At 47.0% G+C, this 18,546-nt stretch overlaps 1 long non-coding RNA gene across 2 annotated transcripts in view; it reads left to right on the plus strand.

Annotated features, from left to right (window-relative positions):
- Positions 1–18,546, plus strand: part of LOC137339191 (uncharacterized) — a 142,535-nt gene that overhangs the window by 63,723 nt on the left and 60,266 nt on the right. The window contains exon 4 of one of the 2 annotated variants that reach the window (XR_010966624.1): positions 17,159–17,239. The exons of the other annotated variant lie outside the window; for it this stretch is intronic. This is a non-coding gene — a long non-coding RNA (uncharacterized lncRNA). Of the gene's footprint in view, positions 1–17,158; positions 17,240–18,546 lie in introns of those variants that run through there. 2 annotated transcript variants of the gene reach the window in all.

Genomic DNA, 18,546 nt, shown 5'->3' on the forward strand with positions numbered 1-18,546 from the left:
ATCCTCCTCCACTTCCTTCTCCATCTCTTCCTCCTCTCTCTTCTGGCAGCTTGTCCTGCTCTGCGTGACCTCTCTTCATTCTCCCAGTCATGTTCAATTCCCAGGGGAAGCCCTGGCAAGCCACCCATGTCTGGAAGCAACCTTGTTCAGCATACTATTTTAAATGCCACTAACAGTACTGCAGGACCAGCCTGACCACACTATAATATTGCAACTTTCTCCAAGTATAGGAAACTTCCACAAGCGCCTACAATTGTACCAGCAGCCAGAATAAATAATCCAGCAACTAACCTGTAACTCCTGCATGCTCCCTTTAAATAGTGCTGGTGGGGGGATCCTTCTTGCCCTTTAACTCCTCTTCAGCTGTGTGCAGTTAGGACAGTGCGTTGGCTGGAGCAAGGAGTTCGAAAATGCAGCCGGCTGCTTCAATCAGTGTTGCACACTGATTTACGTCATAGTCTCTTTAGTCTGCATGCTGTCAGTGTTCATTAGGTGCGCATGCACAACCACCTTTACCAAGATGGCGTCCTGCCGTTTTCGGGGCTTGGAATCTGCGTAGCGCCTACAAAACAGGTGCTGTGTGGCCCAATTTAGCTCCCCACAGTCTCTAGAGCAACGGGCTATTATGCTCTGAGAGCTATTTTGTGACTTGGAACTAGTGCCAATGACGTCAAGTAAACTAGTTTATGTAGGTCATGAATAACATTGAACACATTTATATTTTCACTCTTTTTTCATTTCACTCTTTAACTTGTTTTTAGTAACATAAAGAGCTTAGGTATATAGGACGTAAATTACTAATTGTATACACTAGGGGAGTTAAATTGGGCCATGTAGCACCCGTCTTTTAGGCACTACACGGCCAGCTAAGACTCGAAAATGGAATCCCAGACTTCTGACATGAAGTGCGCAGGACGTCATCTTGGTGAAGGGGTTTGTGCCCGTGCCTAATTAACACCGGCAGCATGCAGAGTAGGGAGATCATGATGCAAATCAGTGTGCAATGCTGATTTGAAGCCACATTTTGCAAATCCGCACTCCAGTCAACCCCCTGTATTTACCTCACACAGCTGAACACGATGTGAAACGGCATGTAGGTCTCTCCACCACCGCTATTTAAAGGGATCATGAAGTACTTACAGGTTAGTCGCTGGATTGTTTATTCTGGCTGCTGGTGAAATTGTACATGTTTTTGGAGATTTCCTATAGTTGGCTAAAGTTGAAGTAAGTATTCTACAGGAAGTGGTCTGGATGGTATTGCAGTACTTTTTGTGTCATTTAAAACATTGTGCTGAAAAAGTTGCTTCCAGACATGGGTGGCCTGGTAGGGCTTCCTCTAGGAATTGAAAATAACTAGGAGAATGAAGAGAGGCCACGCAGATTAGGACAAGCTGCTGGAAGAGAGATGAGAAGCAGGAGGAGGAGGAGGAGCAGGGCACTCAGCAGGAGGCCATATCCAAGGAGGGTCACCAGGGACCAATTCTCTTATCGCAACTTCAGCGACGACCAGTGCATCAAATGTTTTTAGTTCACTAAAGAGGTCATGACTGAAATCTGTCAACTGCTGCAGCCACAACTACAGCCTCAAAACAGGACATGGACACCATTGCCTGTGGCTGTCAAGGTGACCGTGGCTTTTAACTTTTATGGCTCTGGGAGCCAGAGCCATTTCAGGCTGCTGCTGGAGATATAAGCAACATCTCACAGTTTGCAGTGCACTGCTGTTTAAGGGAGGTCACTGAGGCTCTCTATACAATGAGAAACACATTCATCTCATTCCCTCTTGCCAGAGACAAGCAAGAGGAACGAGCACAAGGTTTTAAGCAGATTGCAGGCTTACCATGGTACAGGGTGCCATTGACTGCACACACATTGCCTTCCATGCTGCTCATCTGAACTCAGGCATCTTCATGAACAGAAAGGGATTCCACTCCCTCAATGTCCAGCTGGTGTGCGACCACAGGCAGCGCACCATGCAGGTCAATGCCCACTATCCTGGCAGCAAACGTGATTCTTTCATTCTGCGACAGTCCTCTGTTCCACCTGTATTTGAACCAACACGGCAAGTCAAAGGCTGGCTACTGAGCGACAAGGGTTATCCTCTCATGAAGTGGCTCATGATTCCAGTCTGGAACGCACACAGCAGGCTTACAATGAGAGCCATGCTGCCACAAGGAACATTATAGAGCACACTATCGGCATCCTCAAGCAATGCTTCTGCTGCCTGGACCGTTCTGGAGGAGCCCTGCAGTAGTCAGCTGAACGGGTTCAAGATTTGTGGTAGTATGGTGCACAACCTGGCCATTATGAGGGAACAGCCCTTGCCATCATCTATCAGGCGAGAAGCTGAGGAGTATGAGGAAGAGGAGTTGGAGGAGGAGGAGGAAGTGGAGGAGGAGGAGGAAGTGGAAGTGCAAGAGGAAGTGGAGGAAGAGGAAGAGGAAGGGAAGCTACAACGTAGACTGGCCCTTTCTGCGCCTGTAGATTTGATCTAATCTAATCTACGTGATCAGATTATTGATGAACGATACCAGTAACCTCAACTACACATCCACATTCAGCAACAGCCCCACATTCCTTCCCTTTCCTCTATCACTGACCATCACATCCTCCTCTTTCTGATGACACATATTGGTTCCTCCCTCAGTTCACCACAAAAATAAAACCACCACCAAATGCAAATTCAAATCCAAATTGATCAATTCAATCATTAAATAATGCATTTAAAATGAGACTATTCACCCTTGTGCATTCCCTTAGTGCCTGTTGTTTGTGTGCCCTTACCTTTCCTAGTGCTCCTAAAAACATGAGAACATAAAAAATAGGATCAGGCTGCTCAGATTGACCCTGCGGTGAACAAAGGATAGCATGAAATTTTAGGTTTAATATTGGGCCTATTATTAGAATGTCGGGAGACACTTCTGACACAAGGTGATCTTGAATTTGGTTGGGCCACAGTTGGAGTATTTCATGCAATTCTGCTCACCCCATCATCAGAAAGATATTAGAGCTGTGGAAAGATACAGCAAAGATTCACCATAACAATATTAGAAATGAGAGGTTTAGTTATGTAGAAATGGTCAAGAAATTAGGGCTCTTTTCCCTGGAACAGATATAGTTAATGGAGAATCCAATAGAGATTTTCAAAGTAATGAAAGGGTTTGAGAAAATAATTAGTGAAAGATTTTTTCCACAGGTTGGCAAGGGATATAGAGATCTAAATTTAACATTGGTACAGCTGTTTTATGGACCAAAATCGAGAACAACAATATCCAGTTTAGCAGCGCAGAGGCCTGCGCCTTGGGTTTCCCAATCCTTCCGGAATGACCAGGCGTTTCCCAGAATTGGGGGTTGTTCTCCTGAGTGCTATCTCCAGCAGCCTGGGAGATCAGCAATTTAAATTTCCTGCCTCAGTTAAAAGTGGCATCAACTGGGGAGCCTGACCACACCTTGTGCAGTGCAGGAGGATTCTGGCTATGGTTTCAGGGTGAATATCTGCGGGTTATAGGATTACTACTAGTTACAGGTCGGATATCGGGGCATTACACCTATTACTACCAGTTACATATAGATTATCAGTGAATTATTGTATTACTGTTGGTTATGAGGGGAATCTGAGTGTTACCTGGATTGATTCCTGGGATGAGAGTGTTGTCCTATGAGGAGAAATTGAGGAGAATGGGCCTGTACTCTCTGGAATTTAGAAGAATGAGAGGTGATCTCATTGAAACATATAAAATTCTGAGAGTGCTTGACAGGGTAGATGCTGAGAGGCTGTTTCCCCTGGTTGGAGAGTTCCCCTGGATTTTAGTAAGGCATTTGATAAGGTCCAACATGACAAACTGGTCAGAAAGGTAAAAGCCCATGGGATACAGGGAAATGTGGTGAATTGGAACCAAAATTGGCTCAGTAACAGGAAACAAGGTAAAAGTCGATGGATGTCTTTGTGAATGGAAATCCATTTCCAGTAGTGTGCCACAGGGCTCAGTGTTGGTCCCATGCTATTTGTGGTATATATTAATGATTTGGACTTGAATGTAGGGGGTATGATTGGAAAATTTGCATATGACACAAAAATTGGCCGTGTAGTTGATAGTGAAGAGGATAGCTGTAGACTTCAAGAAGATATCAATGGGTTGGTGGAGTGGGCGGAAAAGTGGCAAATGGAGTTCAACCCGGAGAAGTGTGAAGTAATGCACTTAGGGAGGGCAAACAGTAAAAGGGAATACGCAGTAAACGGGAATATATTGAGAGGGGTAGAGGAAGTGAGATACCTTGGAGTGCATGTGCACAGGTCCCTGAAGATGGCAGTACGGGTAGATAAGGTTGTGAAGAAGGCATACGGAATGCTGTCCGTTATTAGCCGAGGTATAGAATACAAAAGCAGGGATATAACGATGGAACTACATAAAACGCTGGTAAGGCCACAGCTGGAGTATTGTGCGCAGTTCTGGTCACCACATTACAGGAGGACGTAATTGCTCTGGAGAGAGTGCAGTGAAGATTTACAAGAATGTTGCCAGGGCTTGAAAATTGCAGCTACGAGGAGAGATTGGATAGGCTGGGGTTGTTTTCCTTGGAGCAGAGGAGGCTGAGGGGTGACTTGATTGAGGTGTACAAAATTATGAGGGGCCCAGATAGAGTAGACAAGTACCCGTTTCCCCTAGCAGAGAGTTCAAGAACTAGAGGGCATAGATTTAAGCTGATTGGCGGAAAGATTAGAGGGGACATGAGGAAAAACTTTTTTACCCAGAGGGTGGTGGGTATATGGAATTCGCTGCCCGAATTGGTGGTAGAGGCAGGGACCCTCAACTCTTTTAAAAATTACCTGGACCTGCACCTAAAGTGCTGTAAGCTGCAAGGCTACGGACCGGGTGCTGGAAGGTGGGATTAGAATGGGCACCTGGTTGTTCTTTGAGCCGGCGCGGACACGATGGGCCGAATGGCCCCCTTCTGTGCTGTGTCTTTCCTATGGTTCTATGGTTCTATGGATAGTTTAGAACTAGGGGCATAGTCTCAGGATAAGGGATTGGTTATTTAGAGAGGAGAAATTTCTTCACTCAGAGGGTTGTGAATCTTTGGAATTCTCTACCCGAGAGGGCTGAGGTTGCTGAGTCATTGAGTATATTCAAGACTGAGATCGATAGATTTCTGGACTCTAAGGGAATCAAGGGATATGGAGATCAGGCGGGAAAGTAGAGTTGAGGTCGAAGATCAGGCGTGATCTTATTGAATGGTGGAGCAGGCTCGAGGGGCTGTATGGCCTACTCCTGCTCCTATTTCTTTTGTTCTTATGTTGCCACTTTACTATTAGTTATCAGTGCAATTCCAGTGAGTCACCATTAGTTACTGATGGAATCAAGTTCCTCCTACCTCTGGTTTCCCCTCTTCCCCGCCCTCGGTTTCCCCTCTTCCCCGCCCTCGGTTTCCCCTCTTCCCCGCCCTCGGCCTCCCCTCTTCCCCGCCCTCGGTTTCCCCTCTTCCCCGCCCTCGGTTTCCCCTCTTCCCCGCCCTCGGTTTCCCCTCTTCCCCGCCCTCGGTTTCCCCTCTTCCCCGCCCTCGGCTTCCCCTCTTCCCCGCCCTCGGTTTCCCCTCTTCCCCGCCCTCGGTTTCCCCTCTTCCCCGCCCTCGGTTTCCCCTCTTCCCCGCCCTCGGTTTCCCCTCTTCCCCGCCCTCGGCTTCCCCTCTTCCCCGCCCTCGGTTTCCCCTCTTCCCCGCCCTCGGCTTCCCCTCTTCCCCGCCCTCGGTTTCCCCTCTTCCCCGCCCTCGGTTTCCCCTCTTCCCCGCCCTCAGTTTCCCCTCTTCCCCGCCCTCGGTTTCCCCTCTTCCCCTCTCTCGGTTTCCCCTCTTTGCCTGCTCACAGATAGCCTCCTGGTTCTTGGAACTTGACGCCCTTCAGCAGCTGGCACGAAACCACAAGCAAATATATTCAACTACAGGTAAATGCAATAACATTTGTAGATATCATGTGATCAGGTATCACATGGTCAGAATGTCATGTGATCAAACCTCTAGGAATGCCTTGAACCAGAGTTGGCAACCCTACCTGAGCCTGATCTGCGTGGAAGCTCGGGCCACAGATAAATTGGTCGGGGCCTTTTTTAGGCGCCCCTGACAGCTGCCTGAAATGAGCACAGGCCTCATTTCAATATTGATATCAGGCTCTTGCGCCCATTTTAGACTCAGACTACTAAATTTGTTTGCCCTAGTCAAGCTTGCAACGCACAAGCTCCAACTGGTATTTCCAGGTCTTAACCAGTCTAACCAAAGGCCCTTAAGGGATTGCTGGGGGCTGCATAAAAAAAAGGCACCAAAAACTACCAAAATTTCTTTTTTTGTGGAGTTGGAAGGAGTAGGAGTGCTCCTCCCACCTCCACAAAACAACTGCAAACTAAATTTTTTGCATAGTCATTAGAACATGAAGGGCGCTAAATTGGATTGTGTAGCGCCCGTTGTTTCGGTGCTACACGGCCTCTCTGACATCCAAGATGGCATCTTGGATGCGTACCCACGTTTCCCGCGTGACGTGCTCTGGACGCCATCTTGGTATAGGAGTTAGCACATCCGCAAATACCGAACGCTGGGAGCATGTAAAGTAGGGAGAAAATGCTTAAATCAGTGTGCAACACTGATTTAAAGTAATAGACACCATTTTCAACCTTAATGCTCAACTCAATGCACAGTCTTAACCCTGATCATCTGAATGTGTCTTACAGTGCCTGAAGGTACCCCCACCAGCGCTATTTAAAGGGGCCATACAGGTGTTGCAGGTTAGTTGCTGGATTATTGCTTCTGGCTGCTGGTGAAGCACTCTTTTCTTACTGTGAGTTCCTGGACTACATTTGAGAGTGGGTTGGCAGGTACTGCCTTACGGGTCGGAAAGTTATAACCATGGTTGAGTAACATTCCTGCCAACCATGGGTGGTCTGCGAGGTCTCCCGCTAGGCATTGAACATGACTGGGAGCATGCAGAGAGGCCACGCACAGCAAGTCAAGCTGCGAGGAGATGGAGAATGAGGAGGCGCAGGGCACTGAGCAGGAGGCTCCACCCAATGAGGGCCTTCCGGGACCAATTCTCTTACCGCAATATGATCGAGGAGGATTGCATCTGACGTCTGAGGTTCACCAAGGAAGCCGTGGACCGAGATCTGTCAACTGATGTGGCCACAACTGCAGCCTCAGAGCAGGGCGAGGACAGTATTGCCTGTGGCCGTGAAGGTCACCGTGGTGCTGAATTTCTACGGCTCAGGAGCATTTCAGGCCTCTGCTGGCGACATGTGCAACATCTCACATTATGCAGTGCACTGCTGCATAAAGGAGGTCACAGATGCACTGTACCAGATGAAGAACAGGTTCATCACCTTCCCTCTTGACAGAGACAAGCAGAACGAGCGAGCATTGCTGGCTTCCACCTGGTGCAGGGTGCCATTGACTGCACGCACATTGCTCTGGCACCACTGCCACTCTCCCAGGGTGGCGCCTCAGCAATCCTGGTGATCAGCTGGAGAACAGATTGCTGGAGTGCTGTGATGCCCTGGAAGCCCCGTTCCACAGTGGTCCCCAGGCCCATGATAGCAGCAGTCTGAGCTTCAAATGCAGCAGTCAGACCTTGGATGGCAGATGTTTGTGCTGCAATGGAAGCTGTGAAATCAGTCATCAGATGCTGCATCATGGTGGGTTCCACAGGTGCGCTGATGGAGGTGACCACCCGTTCCATGTGAGAAAGGATGGGCTCTAGGCTCTGCGCAAAGCCCTGTGCCAAGTTGGAGCTCCAGTCCTCCATGCCCCTTCCCATGGTGCGCAGGCTTTCTGGCAGGTTTTCCAGTGCCCCAACCAAATGGTTGTGTACACCCATCAGACCTCTTCTGTAGCCTGGCCCATCGAAGTCGTCATCTGACTCCTCTGCAGCAGAACTATTGAGCGACCTTGCTCTCCGGCGAGCTGGCATCTGTGGTATCCGTTCCCCCCACCCCGGCTCCTGCACACTTATGTTCGGTGTCTCACCACATGCAGATCCCTCCTCTAACCTAGCCGCTAAAGGACGCACAGTGTCAGTCTCTGAGCTGGTGGAAGCAAGTGTCAGATCGAGTGACGGTGTGGCTTCAGTGACCCTCCCCCCTCCTCCTCCTCCTCCTCCTCGGACGGTGCCGCCACGTGTTCTTGGGTATCTGCAATGACAAAGGGAAACAGGTTGAGTTTTGGAGTGAGGAGAGGAGCAAGTAAGACATGTGTGCCGACAGCATCTGCAGCACATGAGTCAGAAAAGATTATGGGAGGAGGGAGACGTGGGAAAGGAGAAGGAGCATTAGATATGCAGAGACCCCATTCATCGGGACCTCCAGCGCGGCATGTTGTCACGGCTGCAGCGATGGCCCACCCAATGATCCGAAGCACTGTCTCCTCTAGGAGGGAGAGAACCTGAAAACGTGCCCGTCCACCCTCAGGTCCCTTCTGCTGCCGGCTGTTATGCACCACCTTCTCCTGCAAGACAGAGGACAGTGCGTCAGTGAGTATCCTGCAAGGTGTGTGGGTGATGTGCCTGTCGTGGTAGAATAGCTGTGTGACTTATGAGTGGTGGTTGTGTGGCCTGCAAGTGTGGTACTATGTGCGGGTGAGATGCAGCATGCCGAGTGCAGCATTACGTATGGATGGGCTGTGTTTGTTAGTGTTTGGGTGACTGGGGGTGTGATGCGTGGCACAGTGGTACAGTTGGTTGGATGTGCCACTTGACACTTGCATTCACTCACCTTGACCACTCCTGTCAAATCATTGAACTTCTTTCGGCACTGCACCCACGTGCGTGGTGCAATGCTCCTGATGTTTATTTTCTGTGCCACAGCCTGCCAATGCCTGCCAATGCCTGCGGAGCTGCGGTCTGGAGGGCCTCCGACCACCCTGCGGGTACATGTCGGCTCTCTTTTCGCCCACGCCTTCCACCAGGGCCTCCAGAGCATCATCAGAGAAGCGTGGAGCCCTCTCTCGTGCCGGTCCTGCTATTCTCCATCTGGCCAACTATTGGCCATCTTTCCCTTCTCCAAGTAAGCTGTGTACCTGCCATTTGAAATGTCCACCTGCACCTTTAAGAGGTGCAGGCTGCTGATGATGTGCGCTGTGCACACCCCATTTCCAACTTCCTCATTCTTCGTGCAGCCTCTCAGCAACGCGGGTAGCGCTGGCTGCAGGGAGATATCATGATAATTAGCAGGCAGCATGAAGTTTGCATGCTGCCTACGTAGGGTCCATCGGGCGCGGGGTACTAGCACATCATGCTACCCCCACCCGAAAACGACCCTTAACGAATTTTTCCCCTGAAATGCTTTAGCAGAAGTGACTACTTTGATTTTCTTCAAGGGTCAGAGATGAGTTTCTCAGAATTTCTCCTAAATTGCTCTTAGTTATTTTTTCTCTGATTTTTGCCTCTCCCAGGAGATTGCAGGCCAATCTTATATCTGGCTGCACCATTTATGGATCAGATGACCTTTCCCTATCCTTTCTGTATGTATGTATTTCAAGGGAATTGGATAAGTATTTGAAAATGAAGAATATCAAAGGATATGGAAAAAGGATAGATGAATGGGATTAGAATGGATAGCCCCCATTGAAGAACTACCACTGGCACAGACTCAATGGGCCAACTTGCTTCCTGTGCTGTAATTTTATTTGATTCTATAATATGAACTGCTGAAACCTAAGGCTTGGATTCATGTTTCTCATAGATAAACACACACTCTGGACTCTGTGAGCAGTTCCTGTCCTGGAGCTGATTGCTCAACTTTAGGAGATTGTCTTTATCTGCAGGTTCATTCACTTGAAACTTTATCCCTGTAAAGGTTAATAAATTGCTGCAATCCAACAGCATTGGATTCATCACTTTCATAAATATTAATATCGATATAAGGTCTGTGTAGCTCTGATGAAAAGTCACATTATACCAGCACAGACAGCTATAGTGAAATACATACACTGAATGTCAGAATAAATAAAGTAAAAAATCTTTCTTGTGCAATCTTTTGAGGTGATTGCAAAAGAGATTACGGTAGCTCTCATTTTATAAGCTCATTTGAAAAGGTAAATGAATTGCCTATTAATATCCTTTACATAGGAACAGGAGTAGACCCTTCAGCCCCTTCAGATTATTCCACCATTCAATCAGATCAGGGCTGATCTGTACCTCAACTCCATTTACTTGCCTTTCCTCCATATCCCTTGATACCCTTACCCAACAAAAATCTATCGATGTCAGTCTCGAAAGTTTCAATTGACCCAGCATCTACAGCCTTTTGGTGAAGAGAGTTCCAGATTTCTACTACCCTTTTTGAGAAGCCTACAAATAGCATCTTACTGATCAAATATAATTCTCAATATACATGTAATAAAGCTCTCTCTCTCTCTCACTCTCTCTAAAAGTTATGTTATATACGTGCCAAAACCTCCACCTCATTCAGTGGATTCTCAGTATTCTGCCATCCACCCCAATCCCAACCATCCCACACCCCGCAGCTAATGGAAGTTAGCAGATAATCAAGAACCCCCCTATATTTAGTCTGACATTGTAGCGGGATGTAGGTTGGACTACATGAAAGAATGCATGCCGGGGAGATCAGAGGCACCAGAAACAGACTACCAACCAATACCTGTCAATCTACCACTACACTATCTACTGGCCCTGACACACCTACTTGACAATGACCATGGATAAAAGATTCTGCAGGCTCCAGGTCAGCAGTGGACCACTTGCAGAACAATTTCACTGCTGCTAAGACACCTACAGCCAACCTGGACCAGAAGAATAGCACTTGTCAGGGTCTGGCATACTCAACTTTTTGGATTCTGCCTCCTTCCAGATTAGCAAAGGAATCATTTGCACTATATGCCGATGTACTGGCCAATGATGTATAAACAAAGTGATTGCTGCTTCTGTCGGCACAGTTTCATTTAATTTTTTACTGACTAGCACCGTGACATAGCTGTCCAATGTCACCGTACTGTTGTATTTCCTAAAGCACAGGAATTTCTTTATGGTCTCCACAATGTTCTTGCTCCTCCTCCGCCAGTTACTCCTCAACTTGTATGTCTTGATTACATAATTGCTTCTTCTGGTTCATGGGCAGCTATGCTGCTGCTTGCAAACATTAGTGAGAGGACGCAGCATGCTGGCTTTTCCTGGCCCACTGGCATCGCTGGCAAACTGCTGTTCCAAGCCTACAGCAAAGGGAGAAATGTTACAGTGCTGCTTTCAAGAGATACCATCAGAGCTCACAACATACTAAATGTGTGCTGTTTGTGTGTGTGCCTGCATAACAGTGATAAATACTTACAAACTGGATGATACCAGTCTGTAGCTTAGGAGAGGCCTGCGGATTCAGCAAACCGTGGATGGTTTCATAGACAAGGTTGTCCAGAGTAGCTTCCTCAAATGGAGTCTAGAGTTTGTCATTTTGAGCTCTCCTACAGTTGAGGTGTGTTGACCTATATTAAGTGTCATGTTATCATGCATGCAGAGAAGTAGTTTTGACATGTTGTAAGTTGAAAGAGCACAAAAAGAATGGTAGATATGCTGAAGCTGCAACCCATCTTTGATCTCATTAAGTGACCATGCATAGTGCTTTTATGTATGAAGCCTTTGAAGATGTGAGTGTGACAATTTTTCCAATTGTAAGTAACAGCTGTAATATATGCCCTATGGGTATTCATGGTCAGAAACAAAGAGGGGAATTTCAATCCCCCAGGATGGGCAGGACAGTGGTGGAGCGGGGGGGGGGGGGGGGGGGGGGGGGGGGGGGGGGGGCTTAAATTGTGAAAAATGGGAAACCCGATCCATCCAGCTGCGAAGGTGCCAACTTCCGGTTTAACTGGGGCGGGTGAGTAACCTGCTCTCAACAGGCAAGTCGGCAGTTATAATATTTAAATGAGGTTCCGTGGCTCAGATTTTGTCAGCAATTTGGATTCAATAGCTGTGGGCGAGCTTTTCCAGGGCTCAGGAAATTAACAGCTAAAGGGAGGCGAGAATTGTCGGATCCAGCAGCTAAGTGCCGGATCCAGCAGCTAAGTGCTTTTGTAGCATTGCTTGTGCGCCAGGAGGAGCAGAAACGCTTCCCCCGGCCCCCCTCCCCGTGATCGACTGATCCCCTCCCCGCGATCTTCGGACCCTCCTCACAATCCGATCTCCCTCCCGGCGATCTTCGGACCCTCCCCACAATCCGATCTCCCTCCCCGCGATCTTCAGACTCTCCCCCACAATCTTCAGACCCTCCCCCATGATCCGATCTCCCTCTTCACAATCTTCAGACCCTCCCACATGATCTTCAGCCCCTCCCCCACAATTCAATCTCCCTCTCCACAATCTTCAGACCCTCCCCCACGATCCAATCTCCCTCCCCGCGATCTTCAGACCCTCCCCCACGATCCGATATCCCTCCCCGCGATTTTCAGACCCTCCCCCACAATCCGATCTCCCTCCCCGCGATCTTAAGACTCTCCCCCACAATCCGATCTCCCTCCCACGATCTTCAGACCCTCCCCCATGATCTGATCTTCCTCCCCCCGCGATCCCTCCCCCGCTTAATCTCTCCCTCCCCGCGTCTTCATCCCCCCCGTGATCTCTCCCCCCACCGCGATCTCTCCCCTACTACAATCTCTCACCCACGCAATTTCTTTCTCCCCACTGCGATCTCTCCCCCCGGTGATCTCTCCCCCCCGCGATCTCTCCCCACCGTGATCTCTTCCCCCCGCGATCTCTCCCCCCCACGATCTCTCCCCCCACCCCGCGATCTCTCCCCACCGTGATCTCTTCCCCCCGCGATCTCTCCCCCCCACGATCTCTCCCCACCCCCGCGATCTCTCCCCACTGTGATCTCTCCCCCCCGCATTGTCTCCCCTACCGTGATCTCTCCCCCGCGATCTCACCCCCCTGCAATCTCTCCCACTGCAATCTCCCCCCACCCCGCGATCTCACCCCTCAGCAATCTCTCACCCCCATGATTTCTACTCCACCACAATCTCTCCCCCCCCCCCCCCCCCCCACCACTGCAATCTCTCCCTTCTCTCTCCTCTCGTTTCCTGGCTGCAACCTTGTACGGCAGGCTTTCTTGCCTGGTAGCGGCCAGCCTCTCAATCTGGCCGGCTGCTGGGCGGGAAACTGTGTACAAAAATTCTAATGAGGTCCTGCTGCTAAATTCAGCATGGCCTCCGCCTTCCCCATATTTCCGGGCTTCCTGGCTGCTGACAGTGACCCTTGCTCCCTCTCCGTCACCCCGTAAATATCAGGGCCAAAATGTCTATTAGGTTGTGTGAAGGCTTGTAATGGGCCAGCAATAAATGTGCAACAGGTTTTCCAGCAAAGCTTTATGTCACACATGCAAAGGCCTTGTACATGGTGAATTATACTGTTGGGCAGGCTTTCCTTGGAAGTTTCTTTAATGTGGCCCATCTTCTTTTGCATCTGTTTCTGTGTCTTGAGGGTAGTGTGCACAGCATTAGGCATAGCTGCCATTTCCTGCCAGGCATATTATACTGCTGTCCTCTGAGAGTGCCATGGAGGGCAGTGCATCAATGTTATTCAGCTGCTTGTCCATCTCACCAACCATCAAACAGGTTTTCCAGTGCAGCAGTGTTTTAGCACTTGCCCACAGACTCCATTGTTTGCCTTTACATATATTGTGGCAGCCAATGTTTGCCCTATACAACCTTTATAAAAGCTTATCCTAATATATATCCCCATATATATGGCCTGCTTACCTTACTGTCTTCCTTTATGCTTCCCCAGGATTACACTTGCACTCAATTTTGCATCTCCCTCTTTTGGTGAACTTAAATTTGTTCCCTCCCATTACTGACTCAATAACCAATGGAAACAATCTATCACTATTTACCTTAAAACCCTTCCTAATCTTGAACATAGGAACATAGGAACAGGTGTAGACCATTCAGCCCCTTGAGACTGTTCTGCCATTCAATCAGATCAAGGCTGATCTGCACCTTAACTCCATTTACCCACCGTAGTTCCATATCCCTTGATACCCTTACCTAATAAAAATCTATCGATCTCAGTCTTGAAAGCTCCAACTGTCCCAGCATTCACAGCCTTTTGAGGGAGATAATTCTAGATTTCCACTACCCTTTGTGTAAAGAAGTGCTTCCTGATTTCCCTCCTAAATAGTCCAGCTCTATTTGTAAGATTATGTGCCCTTGCTCTTGATTCCCCCATCAGAGGAAATAGCTTCTCTGTATCTACTCTATAAAATCCTTTAAACATTTTAAACACCTCAATCAGATCACCTCTCAATCTTCTATAGTCAAGGGAACACAAGCCAAATTTATGCAACCTATCCTCATAACCCCTGGTATCATTCTGTCGAATCTGCGCTGTACCCCCCTCCAAAGCCAGTATACCTTTCCTGAGGTTTGGCTGAATACAGTACCCCAGATGGGGTCTGACCAAGGTTCTGTACAACTGAAGCATAATTTCCAACCCTCTGTAATCCAGCCCCCTTGAGATAAAGGCCAACATTCCATTAGTCTTTTTGATTGGTTTTTGTACCCGTCTCTTAACTTTAAATTATTTGTGTAGGCCTCTATCAGGTCTAGTAAAAAAGACCTAACTTCTTAAGTCTTTCTTTATAACTGTTTCTCATCCCTGTTAACACCCTAGCAAACGTACACTGCAACTGTTCTATCATTTTTATATCCTTCTTATAATGGAGTGCTCAGAATACTCAAATTGTGGCCTAGCCAAGGTCTTGTAGGAGTTCACCATTACCTCTTTACTTTTGAATTCAATGCCTCTAGAAAGAAAACTAAGGATCCTATTCGCTTTTTTCTGACCTTAAGGACAGCAAATTCTACTAGGGACAGGACATCCAGATAACAATTACTTATCCTGCTAGATCGAAAATCCAGAAAAATCCATTGAAACTACTCAATTGGATTTTAGCAGAATTAAGCAAAACTAAGCCTGACTTTCTTGATTGATTTTGCAGATAATTGAGAATGCAAAAAAGCAGGAATGTGGACAATCAGGGTTCTACTGCACATGACTAATTTGACTCTTTACATATTTGTTTGATGAATTTAATAACTTGCAAAGTACATGAATTACCAAACCAGCTGTACAAGACGTCATAATATAGGGTTTCAAAAATAGAAAATCAAATTCACAGTATTCAAATAAAAGCAGTCACAACAATTAAAGCCACCAGCTTCCTTTTTGCAATAAGCTTGTCACTTACTGGAATGAGTCTTTTTGGCAGATGGCCATTGTTGATAAAGCACCTGTGTAAAGTTTACCATGCAAACACTGCAAAAGGCCAGGAGAACTGTTCCTTTCCCCAGAGACAGTGCTTTGCATTACACTGCATTACACGAATGTGTCCAAGCGACAGTACTGCTAAGCACTGCTCCAATTCCAATTAATAGCACTGAGAGCTTTTGAAAGCATCTCTGTTCACTTGGGGTATGAAGTGTGGGGTAATTTCACCACCAGAAAGGCAAAAGTGGCGGCTATTCTTTAAGATTTCCATGTGATCGTGTACATACAGCATGCTTGTGAATGTAATGTTTTTAATAAATATATTGAATAATGTTTTCACATTTTTCTTTAATTTAGCAGAGTTACCATTAAATGCTGGTAAAAACACTGCACTATCAGCACAGAGAGGAGCAAGAGGGCATGGGGTTGTTAATTTGGTGCCACTAACTTCACCATCGCTGTTATAGTGGCAGAAGTTTGGCACTGTTGGGTCTTTGAAATGCCAGGTTTATCTTGACTCAAGCCCTGCCTAGTGGGAAAGAGGAGCCAAACAACATGTTTATTTGACTCTGTATGCTTCTATAAATAGGGTTTCAGAATATCTGAGTGCACTCTAAAGAAATGAGTTCATTTTAGTTTCACTTCTGCTCGTAAATGTGGTTCCATATTCTTACAATTCATAGAAAATTGCATTAGGAAATAGTAAATTCAGGTTGTATTTAGTTCATATATTTGTTAATGATAACATCCCACAAATTATTGTTGTGGTTATTCCAAGAGTGAGCTATTTCTTATGTTTTTTAATGGGTCAGTCTTCAAGCAAAGGATTTGGCAAATTTTGGAGTAGAAATTTATCTTGGACGATAGCAAATTGGCTGCTCATATTACACTCTGCCCAATATTGTTTTCCATGACTTCAATGGAAAAGAAAATCAGGCAGAAGTAAAACAGGCGGCCGATTCGCTATCCCTCCCAAGATGAATTTCTATCTCTTTGATTTCACTTGGAAAAGAAAAAAGCCAGAAGACCCTTGCCTTGTATTTGTCATTATACCCCAGAGTCACTGTATATATTTTGATGCGATTTATATCATCACATTGTGTAGTAACAAAAAAAAGGTGGTGATTTAAAGAGACTAAAATCTATTAGAAATATGAGTCCCTTGTGATAACATTCTATGAGATTATAACGGCATCTTTCGCAGTCAATTAAAAGATGCTCAAAAAATTGAAATAATCTGCTGAAATTAGTAAGAGCTTAGTAATGGAAGTTGTGTGAATTTGAATTTTGATGATGTTAGAAAACACACACAGGCTGAATGTGTGTAATTGTCAAATATGAACATTCAATTTTAATAGAGATAAAAAGAAAAACTGGAAATCGGAATTAAAAATAGAAAATGTTCAAAATATACAGTGGGGGGATTTTCATGTCCCTACTGCCCTGTTTGCACTTCAAAAGGGGGCAGTAGTGGGAGTAAAATAACATGACTGGTTGAAATGCTGACTTGCTGCTTGGTTCCCACACATTCTGATTTTCGGGTGGACCTCGATCTAGGTGGCCAGAGCGCCTGCCGGAAACAGGAGGGGGCCTCATTAATAAAAGAAAATTGGGAACAGATGATGCAGTTACCACCCCCCCAATGATATTTTCATTTCTGGCCGTGTTTCTCTTGCCAGCTCCTGCTCCCGTCCACAAACCATGGGTGGTACAAGTTGGGAGACCAACATTTCTAACACTATTTAAATGGATTATCAGCTGCTTTTAGGTAAAACTGTAGAAAATTTTGGGAGACATTTTATATTACATAGTGTTTTTTTTCCTACTTAGACGATTTCAAAATGCTCATGGTTGCAGTAGAACGATCTGAACTCTTAAGGGGTTTCTGGCATCGCACTTTTTTCTTCACAGGAGTCCTTCTGGGAATTCCACTCTGGCAAGAAGACAAGGAGGAAAGGCAACAATAGGAGGAAGAAACAAACAGAGCTGCAGCTGCAGGGAGAACAAATAGAAGGCGGCGAGCTCAAAGGAATCCTTACCCTCCCAACAGAGTTTATAGGCCCAGGAAAACATACTTGCAATTCTCTGAGGAGCAGTGCATAAGGACGCTTTGTTCCTCTAGAGACACTGTCATAGAGTTGTGTCACCTCCTGCAACAAGACCTGCAAGCCACTGCCACAACTAGCACACCTTTGCCTGTTGCAGCCAAGGTCACTGCTGCCCTAAACTTCTTTGTCGCCCGCTCCTTCCAAGCTGCCACAGGGGATATCATTAATATCAGTCAGTCGGCAGTTCAGCTTCTATTAAGCAGGTGATTGATGCTTTGTTTTCTAGAGCAAACATTTTCATAATTTTCCCCATGGACAACAGAATGAAGCAGGATAGTGCTCTGGGATTTGCACAGATTGCAGGCTTCCCCCAGGTCCAGGGTTTCATTGACATCAGCCCTGTTGCCCTGCAGGCTCTTTCACATGACTCCACTGCCGTCATGAATCACAAGAGCTTCTACTCCATTAATGGGCAACCATTGTGTGATCACCAGCATCACATCGGGCAAGTTTGTGCCTGTCTTCCCAGCAGCTGCCACGACTTGCTTATATTGCGGGAAACCTCCATCCCCCCCACTCTTTGCCCTGCATAGCAAATGAGCGGCCGGCTGCTTGGAGACAAGGGCTATTCCCTGCACATTTAGCTCATGGCTCCTCTCAGGAACCCACATTCAGCATCAGAGCTGTGCTTCAATCAGATCCATGGGTCTGAAGATCATGAAGCCCCTATCCTTTCAATCTCCAAGACTGCACAAGGTGGAGGAGATGGTTGAGCCCAGAGTCTGCATTGACATCCCTGAGAGATGCTATTACCGGTGCCACAGACACCTGCAAGGAGTACCCAGTTGCAGAGCCCATTGGGTTGACTGCACGCTCCATGGTTGACTGTAGCATGTTGATGCCACATGCCAAAAACCCTATACAAGCTGCTAGTCAACTCCTTGACACTCTCTGACATGTTGCGGAAGCTCCCTGGCAGGTGGTTCAATGCAATTGCTGGTACACATAAATCATCTTTCATTTAGAGGCTAGGCTCATAGTCTACTTCTATGTCCTCTTCAGCAGAGCTAGGACATGAGCTGGCCCTGCAGTGAGCTGTTTCCAGGGCCATCTTTTCTACCTGTACCTGCTTCTGCTCACTTGTACTCAGTAAATCACCAAGAGCAGACCCCGCTAACTCACTATCTATACTATGTGGGTTGCCAATTTCCGTGCTTGCACTTAGAAGTGTAAGAGTGGTTGATGGTGCAT

This window comes from Heptranchias perlo, chromosome 1 (assembly GCF_035084215.1).
Source record: "Heptranchias perlo isolate sHepPer1 chromosome 1, sHepPer1.hap1, whole genome shotgun sequence".
Classification (NCBI taxonomy): Eukaryota; Metazoa; Chordata; class Chondrichthyes; order Hexanchiformes; family Hexanchidae; genus Heptranchias; species Heptranchias perlo.